This window comes from Aptenodytes forsteri, unplaced genomic scaffold (genome assembly GCF_000699145.1).
Source record: "Aptenodytes forsteri isolate BGI_AS27 unplaced genomic scaffold, ASM69914v1 Scaffold151, whole genome shotgun sequence".
Classification (NCBI taxonomy): Eukaryota; Metazoa; Chordata; class Aves; order Sphenisciformes; family Spheniscidae; genus Aptenodytes; species Aptenodytes forsteri.
The window spans coordinates 5905810-5914380 of NW_008795939.1; the positions used below are offsets into that span (position 1 = coordinate 5905810).

Below are 8571 nucleotides of genomic sequence, written 5' to 3' on the forward strand. Positions count from 1 at the left end.
ATCCCTCTGGTGTGTCGACTGCACCACTCAGCTTGGTGTCATCTGCAAACTTGCTGAGGGTGCACTCGATCCCACTGTCTATGGCATTGATGAAGATATTAAACAGTACTGGTCCCAATATGGACCCCTGTGGGATGCCACTCATCACCAACCTCCATCTGGACATTGAGCCATTGACCACTACCCTCTGGATGCGACCATCTAGAGGTCTATATAGTCAATAAGATCTAGATAGGTCGAAAGATCTAGATAGATCTTTCAATAGTCTTTTGTGGCTCACCAATTATTAGATGGCTGGAAAATTTGAAGAAAATAGTAACAGGCTCAGTGTTACAGAAGGAAGCTGAATGGAAGTGTGTTTCTGCATACTATTGGCACTTATTTTTATTTTTCTCCTTTCTTATCCTCTGTTAACTAGTAATAAAAATCGGACAGAATAGTAGTTCTCTACTACTATTTTCTTTAAGCTTTGTGAATATGGTTATGACTCCTGATCTTACCAATTTCCATATCTTTCTTTTCCCCTTTGCATATTGAAGTAGTATGCTCAACCCATGAAAGGCTCCTAGTAGGACAATGCTGAGAAGTTGCACTAGTACTTTGAAATTAATGGGTCCATTTGAAAACAGCCTATTAAAATTTTTAAAGTCAGCTATACCCTTCATACCACAGGTCTGTGATGGATACTTGCTTTTGAATGTCCAGCCACTCTAATGTCAACCACTAAGAAAGATCAGTCCTTTTTCTCATCCTGTCACCTCTGTGTTATGTTCTTAGAGAAACTGTGACACTGCATCAAATTGTCTCTTTTTCTATAGATTGCACTCAAACAGGTATCTCTATCCAATGCAGCAGTATTTCTGACATTAATGCAATTTCAGTCCCTGGAGATGAGGTGCATCATTAGTATTTGTGCTCAGCAAATTGAAAGATTTCCCAGTGATATTTCTATTTCTCTGGTCTACTAGCAGAAATTTTCTTGGAAGAAAACATTGGCAGTCCTTCCCAGATAAATCTTGCTAAATCAGTGATCAAGAGGACTGCCTCCTACCAGAGATGGCTAAAGCACTAAGAAACCCCAGAAACCTTCTCAAACTCTACCCCATTTCCAAATGTGCAAATAAGTTACAGTTACAGTGCAAAATGCTTCTATACATCTCCAACTGGCTAGAAAATCTTCTTCCTGATGGGACAACAGTATGATAGGGAAATTTTTTTCCATGGTGACGAGCAGACTTAGATGACTGCAATTCTGCTGGACACAGAGCATGGCTCCCACACAAAAGTTGATGTTAGCTGATGTTATATATCTCAGAAACAGCAAAAGCTGCCACATGTCAAACCTATGTTGTGAGAACTCTTCTACCGTCCCGCTCCAGTCTTCACAAAATTTTATATCCCCAGTCCTACTCTTCAGGGCTTTTAATGAATTGGGAGTGGCCTGCTTTCCAGACTGCCTCGTCATCCACATTCCCCCAGCCAGATTTTCTGATATAGTGACTATCTAGCCCTGGAGACTTGTGTGTCTTCCTGTCCCTCAGTGGTAGAAGGACTTACGTTTCCTCTTGAAAGGAAGGACCTGTTTTGGAGACACATGGAGCTCAAATGGACTTGGTTCTGATTGAAGTATGAGCCCACATTTTCATTAGAGATTAGGTTAATTTAAAAGAAAAGGTGTACTGAGAATATTCTTCAAGCTGTAGACATTAGTTCATCAAATGGAAAGTTGTCCTGGAATTTTGGGGCCCTCTAGAATATCTCCATTGTTTCATTATGAGTGTTGTCAGTGCCTTGCTGATTAAGCACATGGACACACACATCCATGTATCTCCCTGCTACACTGAACAAAGAATTTGTTCTCTGCAAACCAGTGCAGAGGCAGACTTCTACCCTCTAAGCAGTTATGAAACAGGCTTTTGGTTTGCTGTTTGAAGAAATCCTTCTTTAGTTTTCTATTCCATGTTCATGCAGCAGTTCTTCCATGCTTCAAAATGAAAAAAAATTAGAAGTCCTCCAACTAGGTATCCAAACAAAACAATCTCGTGTAAACCCAGTGGTCTTAACATAACTTTTGGATCTAGGCTTTCATGTCTTGCAGCTGACTCACAGCAAGTGGGAGATAAAGACATTCCAGTATTCACAGTTCACTTCTGATGATGACTGGTATGTGGAATAGGTACAAAGTTTAATTCAATCAGTCTCTTTGTAACCCCTGCACCTTAGAAAGTCATTATTTTCCATACCTGTGGTAGAGACAGAGAATGCAAATGTATGTATAAAAATAAGGTGATATTCAGCTGTTTCTTATCCTATACTATCAGAAGGCTAACCAGAAAACAAAGAAACCTGAAAGGCCTTTTAATGTTTTGCCAATTTCCAAAAACCAAATTATTCATGACAGAGTGAATACTCATACAGTCGCACCAGAAATTCCCTTCCCATGCAAGCTTCAGAGATATACTGACTTGTCAGTCACATTTGGCTGAAACAACTCTGGGCTACTAATATTAAGGAATAAATGTATTTTGCAAACTCTAGGTCTGAAATTCCTAGCGTCTTCACAAGCCCTTTCTTAGCATAAAGTGATGGATATGGGCACAGTACTTTTCAAAATGGTATTTCAAGGCTTGTTTTATTTGGTCTTGCTGGAAGAAGTCTTACAGCTCAGTGGTCTTGCATTTAGTAGTATACTGAGTGTTGTTGAGTGTATATGTTTTAGCATCATGTTATAAAATAAAACTCAGAGTAGGAGTGTTGTTATTCACTAATAATAAGAATTTAGTTATGAGGCACTTGATTTTTAAAGTATTACTGATGAGGGCCTCAGAATAAATGCATTCAAGTACAAGTAGCATGCAGGGATGCATTGGCAGCAAGCAGCCTGGGGTTTTTTTTCTGTAGGCAAAGGTCCCAGAGGCTGTTGTACATTGCTACTACCTGACTGAGACGCTTTTCTCAGACATATAAGACCTTTTAATGCACACGTACATGATTAATAGCAGCAATACCAGCTGTTTTTACTGAACCCAGGGAAAACCTCATTGCTTTACCATTACTCATCTGGGTTTAATTTGAAACAGTTTGCTGGTAAAATGTCTTAAAGTGCAAAAGGTATATTTTACACATGTGCACTTCTTCTCCACCAATTCTGGAAGAAGAGTCATTGTGTAGTTTCTGGTGCGTTGACGAGTAGGTCCCTCAAGGCAATATCTGGCCTTTTTTCTGCATATTTTATCCTTAATGTTGGCATCCCCTAAAATGACTTCAGTAAGAAAACATGTTAGTCAGAGGCAATGTGAATTCCTTTGCAGGCATTTGGTGGATTACACTGTCACTGGCTTGAGCCTCATGTGCATTCTTCAAAAACTGCATTACAGGGAACATCTGCTTTGTTGTTTGGAAAGTACTAAACATGATTACATTGGATGTACTGCAGCAGAGGAAAATACAGGCTTGGAAAGTGCTGGCTGGTGTGAAGATGAGGCTACAGTTAAGTCCAAAGGGGAACAGTATCCCCTTTTTAAAAACAATTGGCCATTGGATTTGGCAGTATGGGTTTCTGAGTGGTTTTGAGACGTACCGAGGTCGGTTCTAACAGACACTTGGTACAGGGAGGGCTATGGAGAGAAGCTAAATAAAAAGAAGATAAAAGAAGCAAACTTAGGGCTCATTTGTCTCCCACTGAAGTCATGGCTTGTTTAATTCTTGCCCTTTAAATTTAAAGCAGCTGCTGCCATTCGAACTGCGTAACTGAACTTTTTTAGCCACGTGGTGGCAAGTTTCCAGGCCACTAGCTTCCTATGCTTATATGGCACTGCCATTAATAATACCTCTGTTCACTAACAAAGGGAAGTATTTTCATGACCATCTTTTTCCTATCATGAAACCTTAGATAATCAGTAAATTTTAATAATACCCTCCTCTGTGGGAAACTCTTAGATCAAAACCAAGGTATTCTCTTCTGATCTTACTTGTTAGTTTGCTTCATAAAAAGTCTTGGTGATCATAAGTAGAGGAAGCCTTTTCTTTATAGGAGCACATTTTGATTTCTGGACCAGTCCGTCTTACATCTTTATTGCAGCTTACACATTATACTCTAATAACAAAAACAACATTTTATGTATCCAAATATGATGAAAAGGATAGGGCCAACCTTCACACTGAGTCTTACTGTTACAGTAACTGAAAAGGACTCTGTGGTGTCATTATTAAATCCAGGATGAGCAAACAATAATCCTCTGCTTGTACTATGTCTACAGGATGAAGCAGTTCTCGGAAAACTATTTCTCCCAACTCGTTCCTGCTATGTTTTATTTCATTCAGGTTGTCTATACCTTTTTTAATTTTTTTTTGGGGGGTGAATAGACATCTCACTATCCTTCTACCACCCATTCTTTGAACTGCAATTGCAATGTCAATACCCCTGAAAATCCTTTTTTTTGTTATACCCTGGCAGTATTAGCAGTAAATAAGGTGGGGAGTTCTGGGGATACTACAGATACAACATCAATTTAAAAAAAAAATAAACTTTTTTTTTTATCAAAGAGGGGAAAAAATACTGTTGATTTGCCCAGCTCTGCAGAAAAGACTAGCAGGGGTTTATGTGCAAAAAAGTAAATGCAGGCATATAAGTGACACTGTCTTCCATGTAACTCTAAAATTGATCCTGGAACTTGCTCAAAGAAAAATGTGGAAGAATAATGAAGTGCAATATAGCTGAGATTTAGAGTGACACATGCCTTTCTTTGATGACTGGGACTAATAAAGAATTAATCAGGGATCTGCAGAGTAGGCATGTATTGGCTTTTAGAATTCAATACCTCAAGTTCAGTTTTAGTGGAAAATTAGAACCCATCATTAAAGGTTTGACTTAATTTTCCATAGTCAAAGTGGGGAGTGAAGACAAGTGGCTAAGGACATATTTAGGATCCAGCTAAATGTCTCAGCTTCTGAGGTTTGTATTGAACCAAATAGAAAAGAGAGGAGCTGTTTGAGACAGGCTGAGGAAGAATGCCTAGGATTTCTACTTCCTGCAGATAGATTTGCCCCAGCTACTATAGTGAGAATGAATTAATCTTTTCCTAGCCTTATGAAAACTAGCCCCACCCCAATCTTACTCTAACACTTACTACATTGAGTTTTGCTTGGAATAAACTGGATTGTGTGATGGACAGTCAGTGTCCCCTACTGCCCTTACCCTAATCAGATGTCCCTTTCAAACCTAGGATAGGGTAGGAAAAGTCTGTATATATGGCACCAGGTTCATTCATGCTCTTGCATTAGGATTTCTGCCTGTTTAGAGTGAGGTTTCTGAAAGTTTACTGCAAATTCAATAAGAGAGCACATGTGGCTTTTAAGAAGACAACTATAAGTATCAGCGACACTGCTGGCTGACCAGTGTGGGGTGTGGAGCTCAGCAGCCTGGCAAGTCTATAGGTCATGATGGAGCATTTCATGTGGATATATGTAGTTCCTGGGGACAAGCTCTCCATATTTAAAGATGGTGGTTGCTGTACTATCCACTACTTCAGGCTGACAGACACTTTACCCTATTGTTCATGCTACTCTTCTCTAAACAACTTTATCATGACAGCTCAGAGATCTCCATTGCTTCATAAAATTGTGATAGCCAGATGTAAAATGGAAATTAAAAAAAAATATGTCTATGCATACATTTTAAATACTTCTTCTTTAGATCCACATCCAAGAGTTTTAAGTGATCTTCCCTGTCACATGTAGGTGAGAAAGCTTCTGAAGTGCCTGTGTGCTCTCTGATCATTTCTTTTTTCCCTGAATACTTCAGTGCAGGTGGGCAGTAGGGTCTGGCTGAAGCTTTGGTTAAGTCAGTTTGGGCTGTCTGCAGTTCCTCAGGGGCTACATCTCACAGGGAGCTGGTGGTTGAACCCTGTGGAGAAGAGCTACTCTAAGGAGAATAGCTCACCAAAGCATTTTCAGGTCCTCAGCTCGGGAAGGCACTCTGTACTCTTTTCAAACTGTAAGCTCACTTGAAGTCTTGTGGCCAATTAGACTAGTGGGCAAGGACCACTTGCCTATTAGGCCGCCAATTTAGTAGGCTGGAGCACATCATAAACAAAGACTACTGCTACAGAGGAGAAAATAGCCTTCTCTTGCCCCCTACTCCACTGCAGCCCCAGCCGTCAGCCAGTGCAGGGCTTCCTAGCTCTTGATGTGGTCAGTTCAATATACAAGCATGGCTGCCAGTCAGGTGCAGCTGCACCTTCTGAGATGAAAAAAAGATCTTGATAATAAAAAAGCTCCTTTTATGTGTTTACCTTTTATTGTTTGTGATGGGTGATGGTGGTGTTACCAAATGGATCCCCTACCCCCACTAGCCTTTTCTCACATGAAATTAAAAAGTAAAACAGATTAAAACAAATTCTTCTGAGCATTTAGGAACTCAGATATTCTTTGCTAAAAAGCTGACATGCTTGCTTGTTTGGGTTTTTTTAACGCTAGTAGATTTAACTGTGAGAGACTAGCCTTATGTTCCCACTTGTGGAATTCCAAGAAAGTGGCTAATTGTCTTCCTCTGGGTCTAAAATTGGATTACAGATGAGTATTTCTGCTTGAAGTTATATTCTTAAACAGAAAGGTGATGCAATTTCTAGGCTGAAGTGGTGGCAGTGGAAGAGGCCAAGACTCTTGAATTTTTTTAAAGAAATAATTATTTTACTCTGCACTCTGTAACATATATATTCTTATATAGACCTGATTACAGATGTATTTCTGCTTGAAGTTATATTCTTAAACAGAAAGGTGATGCAATTTCTAGGCTGAAGTGGTGGCAGTGGAAGAGGCCAAGACTCTTGAATTTTTTTAAAGAAATAATTATTTTACTCTGCACTCTGTAACATATATATTCTTATATAGACCTACATATGGCATGTGATGAGTATGTCATAAAATTTCTCAGAGAGAGAAGAGTCATTATTTTTAAATTTAATGCTATTCATTATAAGCAGCAGCCCATAATTAGTTTCTCTGGATATAGTCAGTCCTGCAGTCACATCCACCCTAACTTGAATGTCTTGTTACTAAGAGACGTCACCTGAGTAATTCAATAACAGATCTGGCATTCTGTTGTGGTCATGTTAACAAATAAGTTATAAAGATTCTTATGCTGTTAGTCACTCTGGTACTTAAAAGCATGTTACATGCATGAGTACAGGTGTTGCAGGTGTATATGACCATGGTCATAAAAATTATCAGATTATTCCAATAATCTTGTTTAACTATTTTAATCTATAATAACCTGTAATAGTCAACTAACAATTCATCAGACCATATACTGATCATTTACTAGTCCATGATAAGCTGTGTGTAAGTGTGTCCTTGATATGAATTTTGACTTGGTATCAATCTGACAAATAACAAAATCAATTAACTATCTGGACTGGCTCTGTGGTCCTTAAAAGTTCCTATTCCATATGTATTGCTTTCTAATAAGGAAGAGTACACCTGAACATTTGATCATTTCATTCATTCATTTAACACCACTGAAATGGAAATCCATGTACTGCCTCACAGGTTCTTTGATTTCAGAGTTTGAGTACATAGGCAGAGCAACACAAAAATACTTGGACCATTGAGTATGTACAACATATACATATATACAGCCTCAGAGTCAGTATCTTTCTACTTTTTTTTTTAACTGTTCTTTTGATCTGTCTGTAGCTTTTTGACTCATTTGTAGGATCTTTTGTAGAAACACAGTTCATACATTAAAAGATTCCAATTTAAACCTTACTATATAAAATTCAAATCTTTCCCAAAGAAGTATTCTTTTGAAAAACTAGTCAATTTTCTATGAAAGAATATTAACGGATTTTCTCCATTTCCATGGATGGAGATAAGAAAGCTTAAAGTTTCAGCCATAGCATATTTGAGGTAAAGGTGTTTTTATATACCTATGATAAAGTCACAAGGGATTTTTGTCTCTTCCTCCCAAAATTACTTAAAAGAATGATGCAATATTAAAATAGAAATCTGTCAGCAATTTAAAATTCCAAAACATGGCAAATAAACACCTTAAACAAAAAATAGTATGGGAAATATTGGACTAATTACAGTGAAAATAAACAGCAACTTGTGTTTCTATGTATGTAAATGGAAGCCCAGTGAATATAGAATTTACAATATAATTGCACAGTACTTAGAATCATAGAATTATTTAGGTTGGAAAAAAACTTTAAGATTATCAAGTCCAACCGTAAACCTAGCACTGCCAAGTCCACCACTAAACCATGTCCCTAAGCGCCTCATCTACACGTCTTTTAAATACCTCCAGGGATGGGGACTCCACCACTTCCCTGGGCAGCCTGTTCCAATGCTTGACAACCCTTTTGGTGAAAAAATTTTTCATAATATCCAATCTAAACCTCCCCTGGCACAACTTGAGTGCATTGCCTCTCATCCTATCACTTGTTACTTGGGAGGCTACAACCTCCTTTCAAGTAGTTCTAGAGAGCGATAAGGTCTCCCCTCAGCCCTTTTCTCCAGGCTAAACAACCCCAGTTCCCTCAACTGCTCCTCACAGGACTTGTGCTCTCT

General features: G+C 38.6%; 1 protein-coding gene across 2 annotated transcripts in view; it reads left to right on the forward strand.

The window, feature by feature from the left end:
• The window catches only part of PCSK5 (proprotein convertase subtilisin/kexin type 5), a 271155-nt gene that overhangs the window by 170405 nt on the left and 92179 nt on the right, over nucleotides 1-8571 (forward strand). The gene's annotated exons all lie outside the window — the stretch shown is intronic.